At 39.2% G+C, this 20,658-nt stretch overlaps 1 protein-coding gene across 4 annotated transcripts in view; it reads right to left on the reverse strand.

The window, feature by feature from the left end:
• The window catches only part of MEGF11 (multiple EGF like domains 11), a 256,450-nt gene extending 250,436 nt beyond the window's left edge, over positions 1 to 6,014 (reverse strand). For 2 of the 4 annotated variants that reach the window (XM_085233528.1, XM_085233527.1), the window contains exon 1: positions 5,710 to 6,013. The gene's annotated coding sequence lies outside the window, so the exon portion shown is untranslated. Of the gene's footprint in view, positions 1 to 5,709 lie in introns of all 4 variants that reach the window. The other 2 variants (XM_085233529.1, XM_085233526.1) reach the window with 2 other exon arrangements.
• Positions 6,015 to 20,658: the final 14,644 nt, after the last annotated feature.

Below are 20,658 nucleotides of genomic sequence, written 5' to 3' on the forward strand. Positions count from 1 at the left end.
AGAAGTAAATTTTCTGATACTTGAATTGAATCTATAAAATAACTGATTGGACCTGTTTGGTTGATAAAATGCCTACCTGAAATATGCAGAAAAAAGAAAATTAGAAGAGGAAAAGAGATGAAGAACACTGCTGCACTGGACATTTTTACTAAGTTTGAGAAATGGTAGGTGTTGTAACTTTAATGGTTTTGATTTGCCTTATCCATTTCAACACACACAAGTTAATACAACTTCAAATTAATCAGCCAGCAATCCTTTAAAGTGATATTTACAGCTTTTACATTTAAATGAAGGCAAACAAAAGTATAACTTATGCTATAATAATGCCATATACAGTATCATTGTTTTAATTCCTTAATAGAATTAAGCTAGCTGCAGCAAGTAGATAAAAACCCTTTGAACAGTGAAACATTGCCACAGTTTCTCTCGTCAAGGCTTCTGCTTCCAAGAATATTTATGATTTTACTGTTCCTTGAGAACTATAAATGACACAGCATGTCAATGAGACAGCTTCAATCTTAGTTCTGGATGTAAATAGCCATTCTGGAGCATAATTCAATCTCCATCCCCAGATAACCCCAGCAAACAAAGTGTTTAATAGTGAGCTTCCTCCCAAGGAACAAACTTTTTACCCTGTACAAATCCCCACGAGTTCACCAAGATTGCAAGGAATGAAAATGAATGCAGCATTTCATTGTGAATTATGAAAGCACAAATCAGACCCCAATGTACAAAGAGCAATGGCAGTTTTCTGGAATGTCTGCCTGTCAAGTAGGTACTAGACTAGGACACACAACTCATTTGACAGAGCGTCAGTGAAGTCACCTACCAATGTCCTATACTGCTACCAAAAGTGTGTTGGCTGCTAAATGACTTTACATTCTTTTTTCTTTTTTCTGCTAAGCTTATTTTAGAAAGGTTGTATATCAATCTGGAAAGTGCTGTGAACATGATGTTATCATAATGGTACCATATGCCAGTCGACTACTTACAAATCATCCATGCTTCTCTCGCTTTGTAGATGTTAAAAGAATGATAAAGAACTTGATTCTCCACATGCTTACACTGACTTTGTATCAGTGTACTTCCATACATTACGCTTGTTTAAAAAATAAAAAACTGTACCAAAGCCTCTGTTTTCAAAGGCTCTTAAAATGCATGCCTCTGACAGTTGACTGCTTTTGCTATTTCAATAATTGTCTCCAAAACAGACATGGGTATTAAAGATTCAAACTATGGAAAAGTAGAAAATTCTCCACAGCTATCTTACCTAGCAATACTATCTGCAGAAAAGTTGCGTCTTCTAAGCACTGGAGCTTTTGATTTGCTTTCTTGTTCTGACAACTTAAGGAGGCACATATGAATTCCGATATTTCATCTCAGTTTCTCAGTAGTTTGTTGGCAAATTTCACACGTGACTAACTTTTAAGCAATCATATTCTGGCAGTTCTCTGGTTCCCTTTTGACTCTTCAGATTACTTTTCAGAGTGACTATTATTGCTCATAAAATGTGTTGAGTTGAAAACCCTAGAAAATGAAGTATATGAAGCCACAGCACAGAACTATTTTTACTTAGTAGCCGTCTCTAGCAGCAAATCTGACTTCAGCCTCTTGCCCATTCATTCATTATCTTCCACAAAGTCAGGCTGTTATTAGGAGAAATTCTCAGTGTCATTTTTTATTCCAAAGGAAAAAGTTAGCTTACCAGCACTGATTTTATTTGCAATCTGGTTCAAGTTGGATGCGCTCTTCTTTCCTGCTGTGTTTCTGCAAGCTGGCTAAGTGGTGACCTTCATCCTGCATCTCTCTCCTTCTCTCAGAAAGAAGCTTTCATACAAATTTCAGCACTTTCCCTTCAGAGCAGCAGCCAGACAGGAGAAACTGCCTGGAGGGCTTAGCACTGCCGTTCGTATACAGCTGTTCGTAAACACACGTATCTTAGAGAATTCTGGCTAAATACTTCCAATTCTATGGGCTGCAGTCCACCCTTTTGCAGCATGGAATACTGTCTCTTCATGAATCTGGTAAATAATCATTAATTCCTAAAATAAGGATCCAGTTTCATAAACTCTTGAACAAAATTTCTCCTCTGTACGCATGCCCCAATTGTACGTCACTCAGAGGAATCACACAGAAGTATCATGTCGGGATTCATCTGGCAGTCCTTAAAACTGATTCTATTTGGGATTTGTCTCCTTTGAGAGTAGCTCTTTTAATTTTAATTTTCTACAAGCTCTTTCATCTCTCTCACCTTAACACACAGAACTTCCTCGCAAAGTTTTCAGTCAGTTTTGCGCAAAGAAAATTAGCAGTTGCTGCTGCAGTACAGCCAACCAGCACGGTACAGAACCATGAGGAAGAGGGTTTTTTTTGTCTTTCCTATTCACATCTAAACAACTCATTTATTCACAATGATAACTGTATCTGTTTTCTCAGTTGAAAATTTCCCATGCGTGGGCTTCAGTAGTATCTGAGAAAACCAGGGAAGGATTCAGTTGCCCAAAGATGGATGCCAACTGCTTTTTTTTTTTTTTAAGATGCCCTAGGAAAACCAAGATAGCTGCATAGTATACCAGATATGATAGATGCCTCATAGGACAACTGATTGCTGATGGAGCAGCAATTAGAAAAGGCAAGATGGCAGAAGCCTGAATCCTACCAGGAAATACAACGCGGTCCAGTGTTCATCACATCAGTGGAGAAACTCCCAGTGACTTTGGCTTTGCATTGGAGCTAGTTTCTGACTTTTGCACTGTCCACATGGATATGAAAGAGAAGGAGGGGCTGCTCCCAGCACTCCTCTTCAAGAAACAACTGGAACTGATATATCTGCATTAAATGGCAATAATAAAGAAATGGGTAAATAGGTAATTCAAAACCAAGGTGGTAAAGATGGACCACACACATTCTCTGCACCTGAAAGTACACAAAAGCCAACAGCCAGCATACATGTTATAGCTCTTACTGTGAAAAAACTAGAGCACAGTAATTCCATGGTCCCCCAAGTCTCCAGCCTCCATATTTGTTTGCGTTTTTTGTTTTTGTTTAAAAAAAGCTTGTGGCTTTTACCTGGGAAGTGCATAAAGTCCCTATTTAAATTCTTGCCCCAGAGATTTGCACAGCAATGTCACCAAAAGTAGTAACTATATAGAAGCTTTTTAGTATGCAGTGGTATGCAGCACTTCTGTCTTTAAGCTGAACAGCCACAGGAGCATTATAAATATTATATTTAAATAGTAGCTCAAACCACATGGCTTTGAAAACAACAATCCAGTACACACTTTGTCAGAGCATAGAATTAGAAATGACTTCTTAGACAAGGTTGAAGTATGCCAAGAATTGTGACCACACTATAGAGAAAGAGAATATTTTACTAGAGAAATTGTGACCATACTAGAGAAATAGAGAAATAGTTTACATGGGCTTTACTTGAAGGTACGTTCCCAGTTCCAGCACAATTAACTGTTTGCACAGGTTTATAGTTTTGCTGCATGCATTTGCTTAAATATTAAGTCTGCCTAACATTTACAGGATGATTCCAAGTAAAGATGGCTGAACGCCCCATTCATAGTAACGCATTCACAGACATGCAACTTTTTAGAGGAGAGCTCTGTCTTCTATTTGATACTTTGACTATTAACATATTTAATGTAAAAACAAGAGATCAGATTAGTCCTTTTTCAACAACTAAGCAATAGGGACAACACAATTTATCCTGACATTTTGTATTTTACCTCGGACATTTTTGTGTGTGTTTTCTGGACTTTTCTACACTAAAATTACAAAATTTTATCAAGTATGTAGCTGGTTGATTAGAAAGACAACACTTCATTTGCTGAAACACTTCACCATACACCATAGAACTTCCATAATTCCATAAGACGTTTACTTGGCTATTAACAAGAAGCAAAAATAAAAATAAGTTCAACAGATTGAACAGTAAAGAAGTCTCCAGGGGTTGCTGCTGACATGTATGAACTCACACACTTGCACTTAAATTGATTTTGCAAACACTTATTATTGTCCTTAAGCACAGCTGCTTATGAGTACTTACTATCCTAACGCAAAACCAATTCAGGTGCCTCACATTAACTTGAACAGACTCCACATCAATTCCAGTGAACATAAACTTACTCTTAAGCTTTTGCAAGACCAGATTCTCAGTCTGTAAATCATCACATAAAATCAAATCCTATGGTAAAACTGATTAGATTATTTATTTGCTTTTAGTTAGCCCTACTATTGGCAAAATAAGAATCCATCCATCAGATTTTACTCTGAGAAGGAAAACGTGGAACTTAATAACAAAGTGGACGCGTAAAGAAGGTCCGAACAGATGGGGGCAGAAAAGCTTTGGATGCACTCTAAGGGAACTCTAACAGAACAGGAAAGATTCAGACTCATACTTGGATATACCAGAAGAAACCTCCACAGAATTAATCAGCTTGGTGATGTGAAATTTAAAAACAACATCCATGCACATGACTGAGATTTCTATCACTAAAATACAAGACTGTCACAGGAGGGATCTCTCCCATTTGACACGATAGAAGGTGGATAGGCTGCTACGTTCTAGTTAATTCATAATTAACGTTACATACTTATGCTCTAAACCAGGAAATCATAGACATAAACTGTAGGCTTCCTTGTAGTTAACTTTGGACTTCCCTCTTGCTAGGGGGTGAACCACAGCCTTCGCAGTATTTAGAGGTCACAGGGTTTATTTAAATCTTCAACCCCTGTGATACCACGAGAGATTGGCTGCCCTGCTTTCACATTATATTGACCCTCTGCCCACCTCTCTGGCCATGCAGATGCCCAGTGCTTCTAGATGAGTATTAATAAACATAAGAACTCTGTGCTGTCACCTGAGGATCTCAGCTAAACACTGAAGGATGCCGACGTCCTCACACTCCCCAACTTCTCCCTCTATGTTCGCAACCATCTGGCAGAGTGGCAAAAGTCCCTCCTATGCAAAAGGAGGGAACGTTTGGCAGCACTGAGTAGCACCAGTGAGAGTATGATTAGAGTATGATTACACCAGCTCCCATCCTCAAGAAACTGAAGCTGTCACTTACACGCTGCATCCTACAACTTCTCCCTCGTGCCTTTTCCCTACTCCAAAGAGTCTCTTTATCATGAGCCCTCTTAAGTACGTGCACGGGAAGCAACACGACCGCGAGCAGCGAGGCGTCCTCCCGAGTCCTGCCGCCAGCGCAGAGCAGCAACCCGGGGACGGGGACGCGCGGGGACAAGCGCGCCTCCGGCAACCAGAAGAAAGTTGGTGCTTACTCGACACCCCAGTAAACCACACCGTCGTGCATGTGTGGTGGGGGGAGCTTCCGAGAGAAGCGCTGATAGGGGGAGTCCTAATAAATCCGTAAGGTCTCCCGTAGGCACGTATCTCTTAGATCAGCACTTCCAAAACCATCAGGAACCCAGAGAAGGCTCGGGGAAAGGGACAGAAGCCGATGACTGGAGAGAGATCGCCCCCTACCCTGCCCCTAACTTGTCCGGGGTGCCCGGGAAGCTCCAGGAGGAGCGGGGAAAGGGACTTCTTCCCCCGCAGACAGACGGTGCAAAGGGAGCTTCCTGCCCCGCAGCAGCATCGCCGGGAACGAACGGGGCGTGGGGGGCCGCAGCTGCGGGCAGGGGGCTCCGGCACCGCTTTTCCCGCAGCGTCCCGCGCCTGTCCCGCCCCGCACCTACCTCGGCGGGACCCGGGGCCGGATCGCCGCCGTCGGGGCCGGATCCGCGGGGCTGCAGCGGCGGCGGCGGCTGCGCGGCGTTGCGAGAGGCGGCGGCGGGAGGCGGCGAGCGGCAGCCCGGGCTGCGACGGCCGAGCCGGGGCCGTTCGCACGGGGGCACCGCGCTGCTGCCGCTGCCCAGGACGGGGAGGCGATGCTGCTGCGGGGGACTCCGAGCGCCTCTTTGGCTCTGTTAGGAAAGTTACCGCTGCCACACGACCCACCTTAAACCCGCCTCCCCGCAGGACCTGGGGGAGGGAAAAGGAGGAGGAAAGAGGGAGGAGACAGGGGTGGGGGCTCGCAGCCGATCAGTCCCCAGCGCAGCACCAAGTCACAGCAGCATCTCTCGGGCTGTCGCTGCGGTGCTCGGAGCACCAGTGTGGCTCCGCTCCCCTTGGATTCTCGCATGTACACGCGGCACACGGGGCCAGCTTCAGAGCGCTGAAACTTTCCCCTTTCCAGTAGCGCTGATACTAATTTTTGGCTTGTTCGTTTGCTCGTGGTTGGTTTGTAGTCTGGTTATTTATCTAACCGATTAAATACCGATGTTTGGGGGTAGTTATTTAGTGCCTAAAGCTTGAGTTTTATGTATGTTTTTTTTACTGTTCGATTCAATTAAAATACCATAAATAGACTCAAAGGACAAAGAATCAGATTGGCACCCTGGCATCTCAAGGTTGCAACCCCAGCGTAGGTGGGAGCGAGGAAGCCAGCCTCTACAGCTGAGGCAGAAACGCTCAGCAGAGGGAAGATTGGAAAGAAAAAAAAATAATCCTGCCTCTCGCAGCTGAAAGAATAGGATCTCGAGAGCAGACTTCTATCAAACTCCAGGGATGTGTTCAGCAGGAGATCACACAAACTTCAGGAACCATTTCAAGGTGCCTCAGTTTGTAACTGCACGCGTGCATGCAGTCACAGGGGAATGCAAACATAGGGAAACACGCAGTTCTCTGAGTGCCTAAAGCAGCCTTTGGACAGAGAGAGGCTGGCTGGTGCTGATGCCAGGCAAGACTCAGCAGATGCTAACAGACTGAGGAAAGCACGATGGAAAATTTACTTCTTCTCTAGCATCCTCTACTGTTCAGATTATCTGCCCTTGTATTGTCAGATCAGCTACACTGCTGCTGCTTTTTAGGGTGGCTCAGTGCAACTGGATGATGCCCAGAGATAGCAGGCAGGGAATTAATTGTACCCCATGGTTGTAATTTCCTTCCAGGAGTTAAAAACATATGATAAAAATCTTTAGATTAAAATGCTTATGAGAGGTGATTTTAACAACTGCACTAACTTAGCTTGTAGCCAACAACTGTATGATCTTACATGAAATTAAGATGAAATGCTATTCGTGTTGTGCAGCATCACTGATTATTTTCTAATTAGAGTAACATTTGCCAAGATAAGGCCTCTTTAACACCTCAGAATGTAAGGTGTGTAAGATCAAGTCCCTGTTTGATAATACAGCAAAAAGGCTAATGAACATTCGGTTACTGTAGCCATGTGATGACCCCCACCTCATCCTGTGCTTTATGCACAGGTAAGACTGCCAAAATTCTTTGTCCTGCTCTGTGTATTTCATGGTAACATGCCAGTGCAAGACTGCAGGCAGATGGCAGACTTTCAGAATGAATAGTGTGGGTCAGTGTTGGTGTCCTGTTTCCATGAGGGGCTCACAGCAATCTTCCAGCCTCCCCAAAAACCTCTCGTCTCCCACCAGTGCTTTTGTACCTCCAGGTCCCTGACATTCCCCTTGTGTCAGTCTGCAGTGCTCCCAGCACCTTGCCAGGCCACTGAACTAGGAGAAGGTTACAGTGGAGAACACACGCTGGCACTGACTGCTGGTTTACCCACTTTTTTTGCAAACCCAGCTCCACTCTTTCTTGCTGGCTATTTTTCTTCATTAACAATGGTTAGGGAAACCTGACCAGGATCCGCAGTGCTTCAAGTGCATGAGATGAATTTATCCCCATTTTTCCCTTCCTGTTTTTAATTATATATATATTTTTTTTACAAACATGCTAATAATGAATATCAATAATAAATTAGCAATCACATTTATTTATTAAATTATTTTCAATATTTAATAAAATGGAATAGATCAAATTTGAACTAGACTTATTGAATAAAGGTAATTAGTTTTATTGTTTGTATAGGAATATTGAAAACACCAGTTGCTCTATACTGATGGCATTGTTTATGACTCAGCACTGTCACCAGATTCCAGTTGGGGAATTATTCAGCCTCCCTGATCTTTCTTTTTAAATAAGAAATGCTGTCTGAAATGCACGAAGACAGAACTCATAATTAAGCAGGCCAGCTAGCTGCTCTAAGCTTTTTAGACCTTTTCTTTCTGTCTTTTAGAGCTCTCTTTAAAACTTCCCAGAGAAGCCTCCTGTCTGATGGTGACCACCCTGAACATCAGACACCAAGACAATACATTGTTGCATGAATGTTTACAGCTGTTCAACACAAAGTATTCATTTCTGCTGCTCCTTTTCATGTAAATTCCCACACGGCTCAATTGTTTTGTTTGGAAACAAAAGTACAGTCTTGGTATTCTCTGAAATACAGTTATCTATTTGAAGAGTGGCAGACCTTAGAAATGTCAATGCGTTTGGCAATGAATGTGTTTTACACCTGAGGTTGACTAATAATAAATGGGTATTGTAGAATTCTGCAACTCTAAACTCACAGGCAGTAAAAATAAACACCACTAGATTGCATCGCAGGGATTCTAGTTCAGTCATTTTGTTTTAAAAATACACGCCTTACAAATAAGATATTTTTGCCTTTTTCTTCTTATTAACTCAGTGATTCTAGCTTAGAGTTATAACCGTAAAGACAAGCTGAATCTCCAAGCTTAGCAAGATTCTGTCATAAATCAGAAAAGCTTGTTTAAATTCTGAAGGACAAAACCATGACACCCATTATTGGTGAACAACCTCAGTTTGGTGAAATGATATCTTTGGTTATTCCCATGAAACTAAGAGAAAAATGGAAAAAAAAATAACCTAACACAGAAGAAACCACCAAGAGTGCACTACAGGAGTGACTGCAACAGAAAACTGCTTAATAATTCTGCTGATAAAGTGTGAACCAGAGAAGAATTCATTTTTCTCTCCCAGAGCTCAGTTGGGGCGAGGAGACTTTAAAGTGCAGCTCTTTCACAAAGGGAAGCAGGTTTGTCCTTCAGTACAGACAGACAATGGAAGTTTGAAAACCACAAACTCACTGGGAGTTTGGCCACTGGCTCTTTGGGGAGGCAGGATTTTACCCTAGGAGTTGTGCTGAGTAAGAAACTGCCACGGTGCACGATTTCTCCTCAAAGTCAAATCACTTTTCAAGAACACTTTTTAGTGCTTTTACTTGCTTGTCTGCATGTCCAATTCCAAACCAGTTCTTACCCACTCACATTTTCCGTAAGTTCTTCTTACCCAAAGAGGGAAATTGGGCCTCAGAAAACAATACTACAAGAAATTAAGTGATGGTTTCTAAAAGCCAGTTTTCAACACTCTAAAATGATTGCACATTTAATATTAAAGCTCAGGAAATTAAATATGCATAAATTGTGTCTGAAAGTACAATTTACTACTGAAAACAACGCTTGAAAAAGAAAAACAAAGCTTTTCAGACGTAACGTGAATCTTAAATTGTTTTTTATAAAGCCATTCAGGTTTTAGTTTATGAATCATCCTGTTCCCTGCAATAATATGCTGTCTGTGCAATCAGTGATGATAAATGGTACATAATTGTAAACTTGATATTGGTTTTCAATATTGAATTCATCATTCTGTCCTCTTAACACATATTAAATACCTTAAAGAATTTATATATTTGTTTGATTTATCTGTGATTTTTTCCAATATGTAAAATTTATTAGTTTGCTAGTTTTTGAGAATCTAAAGGTAGACAACATCATTAATAATACTGAATAATACTGTTGGCCTTATTTATGCATGGCTCCCTTCTACCAATACAAAGTGTCCAAATCAGATACAAACATATTAGTTGTAGGCAGTATAGAAAATACAGCCTTAACTGGAACCAATTCTGCTCATGTTTTGTTTGACTTCCTCAATCTACCCAAATAATAATTGCAAGAATTTATTCTCATTTAGAAAGGTAATTCTGCATTCCTACGGCTCACATTTCACTTAATGCAGTGACAGAATGGTTGGGTAAGCTACCAAATTTGGAGAAATACAATAAATACTTCAGTCTAAAGAGTAAAAAAACCTAGAGATCCCTCACAGCTTCAGTGCTTCCAAAGACCTTTGTAATACCATGGGCCTATTCCCATTCCCATTCTAATGTGAAGGTGCATTTAAGTTGTCCCAATACACGTGACGAAAAAAATACAGAAAGCATTAATCCTGAGTAACGCTAGCAGAAGTATGCAGATCAGTTCCAGCAATTATTCATTTAATTCAAATAGATATTTAGCATATGGGGCCTGATTCAATCACATCAATTGCTTTTTTTCCATGAATAAAGACAAGTTTTGAATCTGTTTCCCATGTAAATTATAAAATGAGTTAAGAGCTGGCCAATGATGAGGGATTTGGTGTAAATTTTATCCTGTATGAGGTCAAACTCTGCTCTTAATCTCTCTCTGGTGTGGATGGCCATCCTTTTTAATCACTGCTACAATATCTGCACTGCAGCAGGGTAGGAAATCATTCCTTGTTTAGTACAATGGAGATCTAAAAAATGATTTTAAAATATTTGTGAAAGCTGAAGAAAATAATCGTGCAATTATGCAAATCAAAGAAATTGCATTTATTCAACTGAACTGTAGCTGATTACTTTAGGGAGAAGTTTGATCTACTAACAAAAATCACAAATGTAAGTCACAGTTGTTATTCCTTTTGTTATAAAACAAAATGGATAAAGAGAAGTCTTTCACAGAATATCCAAGTGGAAATCCCTGCTGTGACAAACATCTTTGTTGTATGAAAAGATCAACTATTTTGATGAACCAGAATAGCTTAAACAGCTGAAATAGCTATGGTGTGTGATGGTCCCCAAACCTCCCAGCCTGGAGCACAGAACAAATTCAGGCTGTAGTGCTATGATATGTAGGGAAGCATACCAGAACCTCCAAATAAAGACTGGCAGCAAGAACAGCATTCTGCCTTCATTTGAAGTGTGGTATTACTTACCGGAGAAGGATATCCAAACACACTGACAATCACTACAAAATACCTAACTTACTAATACTAAAAAAAGTCATGCAAATGGACTGGGAAGCAGAGATCTCTTAATGAAAAAATACAAGAGGCAGCATATATAATGAATAATTAACAGCAATGCCATACAGATCAGCAGCAACTATTGTTTTTTAATGAAAACTCCTACGCAGACTGGATTTCTTTCTGTTAAGAAAACATACAATACAACTCAAGCAAAAATCTCTCTGCTTCCCACCACATCTTCACCTTTCGTTTTTGAGAGTTAAGGGACAGCTGAATCCTGCGTGTCTGCAGGACGTTACTCCTTACTGCTGGATGAGGAGAACCAAGGGTACGGGAAGAATCTCACCTGGACACTACCAAGCAGTCACCAAACATTTAGTGAACATTACTAGCAGACCTTAGAACTGGGTTAGAAGCTGAAAAGGCCAACCCCTATAGTTTATCTGATAATTCAAAGAGCCATGACTTAAAGGACTCTGCAACTGCATTTCCTTAAACTGAGGCTGGACCAAAGTGGAAACCTGCTGGCACTGATGTTAATAATGCAAGAGGTGCTCAGTGAAGAGTGAGCAATATTAAGCACCAGCCTTTCTCCAAAGAAAGAGCCACAAGCAAGCATGGAAAAAAAAAAAAATGAAAAAAGGAGCAACTGAAGAAGAACTGATCCAATTTGTCCACCCACAGTAACACAGTGAGTTCCCCAAAATCCTGCTACTTCACACAGAAATCCCTGCAGACTGCTCTCACTTGCAAAACTCCCCTCTGAAGAAGGCTAACTAGAGTTCCAAGTGCTAGCAAGAGTAAAACAAGTAATAAAGAGAAGCTAAGGGCTGAAATAGATAGAAATTCATGTGATTGGCATCCTGAAATAAATGTTATATTAATTTATACTTTATTTAAATGTACTTCAAAGTATGCTGGGGGAAATTTGTTTCAGAACTTAGCCAGTTTTCTTCAAACAGCTGTTTCCAAATAGCCACAGTATTAAAGACAGAACTTAAAACTGTATGAAATGCACTTTTATGCCAACTGGCATTTTTTGAACATCTAGAGGAAGGCACATTACTCTGCTATATTTCTTTCAAAAGAAATTGCAAGTTCACTGGTCTCATATTCAGTGAGAAAAAGGTTTTATTACAGAAAGAAGAACAAGTGGAAAGAAGTTGTGAATTTATCTTCATGATAGATTTCTATATAGATTTTTACCCTGAAGTTTTAGGAAATAGTTGAATGTGAACACCAAGTATAAGCAGTCTCTTAACTGTACCCCTCCTTTTCTACGTGTGTATTTATTTTTAATCATTATCATTTACTTGCAGAAAGGTAACACTCACAATTTGTAATCAAGACAAGAGCTTCATGTGATTCTTGTATATTAAAAGTAATATACAAGCTAAAAAAATCTTAAAAAAAATAATAATGTAAGCAACAATAAAGGCTAAATTGAAGAAATGTAACTGCCTACAACTGCAATGACCAATAAGAATCCTGGGAGTCCTGATTCCTAGTCCCAAACCCTGCTGACTGCAGTGGTACATCTCAGTGCTGTGCTCTGTCTTCATCTTGAGAGGCTCAGCCTGGGCCCTTGGTAAAGGAAGCACCTGATTTTTTATCTGCTCTGATATTTTTGGTTAGTACTTTTATGCATCACTGCAGAGATGAGAAGCCCACAGAGCAGGTCCATCCTGCATAGGGCCTTATGTTACAATGAGAAGACCGCCTTCAGACTGATTGCAATAACTATCAGACTGGACCAGGGATTATTTTATGTTTTGTTTTCCTATCCTCCAATATGGAAATAGCATTCTATGTGCTGATTGACATTAACACGAAAATTACACCGGACATTTTCAGAATTTGGAGTTTATTCACAAAACAACAGCATGCCCCAATGCATTTATTTCTCTGTTTTGCCACTTTTTAGGGAAAAAATATATATATTTCTAAGATTTTTTTTGTAAGATATGACTAAGTAACAAAATTAAAACTAGGAAATTAATAACCACATGGCATTTCAATCCCATCAACTCTAATCAGAATAAATCCACTCTAATTAAAACCTGCAAATCCTAAGGATGCCAAACAGATAGCCACAACAGTCACATTATATGCAAATGAAGAATACAGAAAAATCTCTGAAAGAAATGAAAATGAAGTAGTGCTAAAATAACTCCTATATTTAAAAAAAATAAAAAACAACTAAACATCCTCCCAGCAGTCTCCGACTGCCCATAACAAATAAATTTTGTCCTTCAAAATTTAAAAAGCACTTAAAAAGATGAAAGAAGGATCTGAAGGAAATGTGCAACTTTACAGACTGAAAGAGGCTACTAAGTTTATCATGATCATCAAATCAGAAATAGTACAGTGATGCAAAGCATGTTCTGATCATCATGATGAATAACATACATCGATTAAAATGAGAAAAATGGAAATCATGAACTGCACCAGAGCCTTTGTTTCAAAGTCTGAACATCTTAAATCTTGTCTCAGACTTTAGGACTTGATCAAAAGTTCTTTACTATGTGAGTGGTGAGGTGCTGGAACAGGCTGCACAGAGAGGCTGTGGATGCCCTGTCCCCAGAGGGGACAAAAATCTTGGCACTGAGTCCCTTGAGCCTTGCCTGTGCCCTTTATATGGAAGTAGGAAGTTACCATCAGCTAACAATCCCTGCACATCTTAATTCAGGAAGCTCCCCACCTGTTCTATATTCTGTTTAATCGTGCTGTTACTATTGGCATCAGCCTATAAGTATACAACTTTGGATGTAAAAACTCACCTGGTTCTGGCAAAACTTTCATGCTATAGTTGAATCAATAGTACTCTTCTACTGCTGGATGGTCAGGTAAGGAGAGGGATCAGAGGGTACATATCTAAAGTACACATCTATCTTATTGGTACACATCTAGAGTAGCTAACACTGACACTTTGGGATTTAAGGAAGAACTCAATCCAGCTCTAAATTAGCTCGTTTAAAAAGGGCCTCTTTTGTCTATTGGTGGTTTTTATCCACAAACAGCAGATTAAACAAAGGTGTTTGCTTGGCAGGCAGCGGTTGTTACCCTGCCAATTAGCTCAACAGGAAGCAAACAACCTGCTGACCCTCCTGGGCAAGCAGACTCACTGAGACAAGCAAATGAGACTGTAGTAAGGGCTGTAGTTCAGGCAGTTGTTACTACCATGTATCATCACAAACATATTCTACATTTGCCCTGGAATTATGTCAACAGTACAGAAGTATAAAGTTGAAGAGAAACAAAGACATCACTGTGCTATAATCAGTGAAGTTGTGGAAAAGTTGTCCTTTCCTTATTATGCTTTCAACAGTCACCGATCCTAAGGAGGCCTAGTGGTCTGCAGGAAAATCCCAATAGATGACAATGGTCTGCTAGTCTTGTAAGCCTGTCAATCACTGATCAAATTACTGCAGCAAGGAGCAAGTTACATCTGAACCACTTTAAGCAGCCAGTAGCTTGTTTTTCCAAACTTCCAGTGCATGAGGTTTCACAGTCTCTATGCAGAATTCAATACAGTGTTATCATTTAAGAATATTTAATGTTAGTTGTAGTTTCATTTTCAAAACCCCAAATTGTGCCTTTTTTTCCCTTCAATGAAGTTGAAATTCAGAAACAGAAAGAAAAATGGAACATTGCATACTGAGGCATTTGGACAGCATCATATTTTGAAAAGCAAGAAAATAAAATTGATAATTCTTCTCTATCCTTGCCTATTGTGACATTCACTGATGACTGTTTAGCAAAACAACTACTCCATGTTTTCAGCACGCAACAATAGTTACAGTTAGCCTTTCCTTTTAGATGGCATTCTCTGGAAGCAGGGTCTGGAGCAGCAAGAAAACTTTGGTGAATAATGAAAAAGGCAGTTTTAGTAAAATTCCTCAGCTATGAGCATATATATTCCTCTGACAAAACTTTCATCTGAGTCTCCCTTGCATGTCTTCACATTGGATCAAATAAACACAGAAACTGAAAAGTAGACTGAGATAAAAATGTGATGGGACATAGAAAGATGCTTTAATAGATAAAAAGCTACAGTCGCTTTTAGAAAGGATTTCTCCACTTTGTACTCCTATTGTCTGAAATCATGCCTGAACAGAAGAATCTAGCTTGATAACATATAGGGAAAATATCATAAAAGAAAATAATGAAAATGCTGTTACAGACTTTCGTGAGTATAAATAGTTTCAGAAATGAAACTGTCAAGCCCAGCATCAGAAATGCTGTAGAAATATAGTCATTTTAATGGTCAGCCTGCTGCAATCACATAAACATTCTCCAGTTCCTTTCACAGCCAGTTGGTTGGGTTTTTTGTTTGTTTGTTTTTAAATTTGACATATGGGGAGACATTAGTTGGAGCTTTAAGGGGACAGAATCTAACAGAGAAGCAGAAATAGATCAAGAGAAGATAAGGAACAGAAATCACTGAGGGGAGATATTAAATTCCAAAAAAGAAACTGAAGAGACAGAAGGACAGGAAGGAAAAAAAAAAAAAAAAGAGTGAGGTAAGCTAGAAAATAGCATGCTGAACTCAATTTTAAGCAAAAAATAATAATCCAGCACTGTCCATCCATCTTCTTACGTGCTTCTAAAGGTGTAAATTATTGCACCTGTAAGAGTATTCATGTTACCTGATTCTAAACACAGAACTGGAACCACTCTGCTACAGAATTGGATTTGCTCCTTTGCCTTCCATTTACTTCATCAGAGAAATTTTCTCTTACCTGTAGCTGCATTTGTGAGTCCAACAGATGGGGACATCTCTTCACAGCCATGCTCTGCATCTCCTCAACAGCACACCTTGCATACATGTGGAACTGGGACTAGAAAAAGAGGAAAAAATATTATAGGACATAATGCTACTTGCCTAAAATCTCCATAAACCAGAAAAAAGTCCACTATTTACAGCCAAACGTGATGAAGCAAGAGAATTAATTTTTGGCTCAAATCCTAGCTGAGCTACTCAGTTGGCATTTGTCCCCTGGAAAATCATGTGAACTTCTTTGCCTCAGTTCAAGCAGTTATAAATTTGGCTAAGCAGCAAGACTTTTCTGAAAAGCACGAGCCTTTGACCTTAAGTTGCATGACTAAATGCATCTCAAAAACCTTGAGCTGAATGATGCTGTAAATTATTTTTCAGTTATCTACCTCTAGAAACTATGCAGTTGCTCACACAACAATCCAACATGAAATAATGGAACGATGACACAGCTTAAACACATATCATTGTCCTGTAAGAGATTGCAAAGAAGTAGGTGCCACTTAGCAGGCAGGAGCTCAGTGTAAGTAGAAAATAATCAATATATCCAGAAAATAATCGTGCTCTCACAGTTGATGATCCAGACTCTTCTCATCACCAGCTAAGCATTATGTATTTCTACAACAGTAGTTACAAGAAGGTTAATTGCAGTGTTTGAGGATATGAGAAAGGACGCTGGAAGAAATCTTTCAGCTTTTAGCAAAGGATGATTATGTGAATTTCTACAACTCCTTTACACCACATTGAAACTCGGTAGCCAGTATCACAACAAATGTGTCTTTTTAATGAATTTGAAAAACACAGCAAACATTCTCACATAGCATCACTCTAAGAGAACCATTTTAGCAATTTCAAGAATGAATTTTGCATAACTGCAATATGAAGTCATAACAGAACTATCTAATATTTGTGATGAAAGCCTTAAGGACAATGACAAAGGCATCTGCTAATAAGACATTCACAAGCAGTGTATACCCAGTAGAGTTGGGCAAATACTGCAGTCCATTTCCCTTGGATATTCATTTGAATTTTTAAATGGATTTCTTTTGACTATTCACATCCCTTTTGTGCTCACTTTCCATGAATAGCAAATGAGATTTAATAAGGTAATAATCATGAAAAACACATTTTAAGCTTGAACATTTGCCAAATGAAAACCTCAAACGGTAAGCAAGATGCATGTCTCTTTATGAATTTTACACTAAATTCAAGATATTTGTTGCTGGTCAGTTTTCACACTCATACAGTTTGGAAACAGAATAATATTACATACAATATGGCAGCATAATTTAAAGTGTTACTATACACTACAAGATACACTTGAATTCTTTTCTGGCTAAGAATTAGATCTTGATAATACTTATGACAAAACTATGCATTTTGGAATTCTACTTTTTTTTTTTTTTCTTTCTTGGAAAAGAATAATGTATTCTTCTAAAGTTCAGACTGCTATCTGCCCAGGCCTGATAGGCACTGTGACATTCCAACACATCGAGTAGTTGTGGCTATTAGAAAAAACCAAAAACCCTTATGCTTTTGGTGAGTAAAATATAAAGCACCTTACATGCACAGCTGAGCACCAAAAATGCACTATGATGCATTTTCCTTTAATTCCAACATATGCCTCTGAGATCTCAAGGAAAAGCTTTTATATCTCATTTGTACAGCAAATTTTAACAGCAGACTTCCCCACAGGTCAAATGAAAGCCTGTTCAATTTCTCACAATAGGAATCTATGAAGAAATTAATCACCCAGAAATTTCCTTGATTTTGAAAGCCAGAGTAAAAAAACAGTCACCCTTACAACTCTGTTTTCTACAGCATAGTAAGTAAATCTCAGAGCATTGTATCCTGCAGCACTGACCCCAAGCTTGAGCTAGACATTGGAGGGAAAAATTCCAGTTTGATAGTGGGTGGACAAAGGTGACCTGCCAGGTTTTTCCATCCCTACCTGAGACCATCCTTTGACCCACATGTAGAGTTGCTGCAGAGGCTGAGACACCTCAGACACCACGCATCATTTCAGTGTAAAGCTTCCAACCAACTCAAATGCATTTTGATGCCAAGACTGATCTGGCGAACTCCTTCTTTGATCTAACTTATCTCAGTAACTTGTAACACAACAAATAGAAACATATTTTATGAAAACAGAAAGATTAGAATCCACCAAATGTTGATCATAATCTACAAATAAATGAAAGCTCCTTAATCAGCTACAGTTTAACATTCAAACAGTGCTAGTACAAAGGCTTTTTGCCTTTAATATTTAAAATCTTGCATCAGCAAATATGGGGAATGAACAAATTAAAGGTTCAGAAAGTGAAATGAAACAACATACAGCTTTGCAATGCAGTGATGTAATAAATTTTTGAACTGCATCCAAAGAAGAAAAGGGTGGTGGGAGGAAAATCAAACGTACACCATAGTAAAAGTGAGGAATTCTGACAAATCGTTTTTATGCTTCTGGTGGTTGTAAACACCATGCAGTTCCATCCTGCCTCAACTGAAGAGATCCGCAGGACAAGTTGGCTGCTGGTGGTTTTTCATTGCTGTTGTTTTTCAATTTGTTTCAGGACAGCCTCAGTTTCCAGTTTATTTTAGAGAAGAAATCTGTCTAGTTACATTACAAGCAAGTCAAAGCAGTTTGTTCACAGTAGCAGAAAGGCTGATTTTAGCCCATTAGACATGGTAATGGAAGCGAGTTTCATTTCAACTGCAAATCAGTTTAATAGTGTCTCCCAGTGGTGATAACCGGTATTGAAAACTTAAATGTAAGGCAGATCATAACAGAAATCCACTGAGAAAATCTGAATCCTAACAACTGATGCACGAGAAAAGCAAATCACAAGAGAGGAGAAGGAGAAAGAGAGAGGAGGAAAATTAGCGTTCCTATGCTCTTTGTAATGACATGTAAAATAATTGTAGAGGATAAATGAAATAATCCAGGTAATTATAGGCTTGTCAGTCAAAGAGAAATCCCAGGCAACATAAAATAAAGTCCAACTTATAAGAGATTCAACAAAAATAATTAAAGGAGGATGATAAAATTAATCCTGGTTGGCTCAGGATTACAGAAAATAGATCTTGTTTAACTGTCTTGATATCTTTCTTCAACAAGAGTAAGGGATTTTTGTTAAAAGCAATATTGCTACTATAATAAGAATTCTGCCAAGAATTTCACACTTCCTGAAAACCAGCAATTTGTTAGCACTGCTTTTTTGGAAGTTGCAAAGCAGCACAGAATATATTAAATTGAGCAAGAAAGTTTCACTAATAGATTTTAGAATTAAATACTATTTTCAGATTTCCTACTAGAGTAATGGTGGAGATTTCTTTTGCATGTTTTTGTTATTCACATGGCACCTCAGGCACAGGGCAGCCACTGGCCTGGCTCATTTCACAGGCTGAGTCTCAGCAAGCCATGTATTTAGATACAGACAAAGTTATATCTTAAGCTTCCAGTAACAAAAGATGTAAAGCATGCTTACATAGGAGCTCTAACTACGAGATACTGGCTCTTAAAAAAAATACTTTCAGGTAAGGATAGACAAGTAACTTAACCAGTTCCCTCAGACCAGTGCTAACACCGAGTGAGTTAGTCTAATTCTAAGATGTACAGGAGAACAAGTAAAATGATTGTTCCATCGTATTTGATTCAGGCCACGATGCCAAACCCAAGTCTAGTATACAGAACACGCTGGGGATTTTCAGCAACAGCAATAAATCTCAACAGAAATAAAATAATAAAAGATTAAAGAGCTGTAAAACACGAAAAACAAAGAGTTTGGCTTTCGTAACTTATCAAAGAAAAAGCAAAAGAGGTCATCAGGTGACAGCATAACACCATTAGAGGAAGAGAAACTTGACAGGAGAAAGCTTTCCAGTTTTACAAATATCTCAAGAAGAAAATCAGTAAATTCAGATACAGGCAAAGTCATTTTTTTCCCAACAACAAATACAATTAAACTCAGTACAGCTCCTTTAAGGAGAAAGACATTTCCAATGCTGTACATTGCTGACCTAGAATATGTGCTACATCCATTAAGCTGAGATTCAGTGTCAACTGACTGAATGCAATAACATTCCTGGGCCTTCATCTATGACATTCATGCATACCATATCACTTCTGCTAACAAATGGAAGGAGTTTTTATATGTTTTCTAACAAACGAAGGCAAAGAATTTTTCCTCAGAAGTACAACCATATATAGAAGAGCCATGGATACTGATCTTTGCTTTACGTGGTCTTTCATTCAAAAAAGGATTGTCAGCTTCTCTTATCAGCACTTCTCTGCAGCTGAGTAGGAAGGAGACTAACCTTTAACAAGGCAATCAGTGCTGGTATCCAGCACACAGCTGGGTGAGGACTGTATTTCACATTTTACAAGTGCAAGGATCAGCACATTAACCCAGACCTTTCCAGATTTGGGTACTATTTTTTACATTATTTGGCATGTCCTGAACCAGCAATCTAGGAGAAGGAATCTCTAAGAGAAAAGACAGTCATTTGTTCAGCTTTGTATGAATTAGAAGCAGATACTGAACTGCCCATTGCTTCAAAATTGCTTTAAGAATAGGAGAAGCAGCTTCAAAGATATGCTGTAAGGCAATCAAACCTTTCATCTTCGACCCCAGCGATGGAGTTCCTGGAGAAGAGAACAACATATCAAAATATCCTTTCCTTAAGAAAATATAAAAGAGTTCTGTTGATTCCAGAATTGTGTGAATCCTGGACTCCAATACTCTGATCTCAATTTTGCTGGTTTACCATTTCTTTAGGCTGTCTACTCATAGAACAGTCAGAGTAGATGACCACGGGGTAATTTGCTAGATACATTTTTACACATTGCTCTGTCACCAACTTAAATGTAAATACAAACTTGGCTGATGAAGCCCAACTTGGCAGCCCAGCTCATAACACAGAAAAGCAGGGGAAGCTGTAT

This window comes from Meleagris gallopavo, chromosome 12, assembly GCF_905368555.1.
Source record: "Meleagris gallopavo chromosome 12, MGAL_WU_HG_1.1, whole genome shotgun sequence".
In the NCBI taxonomy this organism is placed as follows: Eukaryota; Metazoa; Chordata; class Aves; order Galliformes; family Phasianidae; genus Meleagris; species Meleagris gallopavo.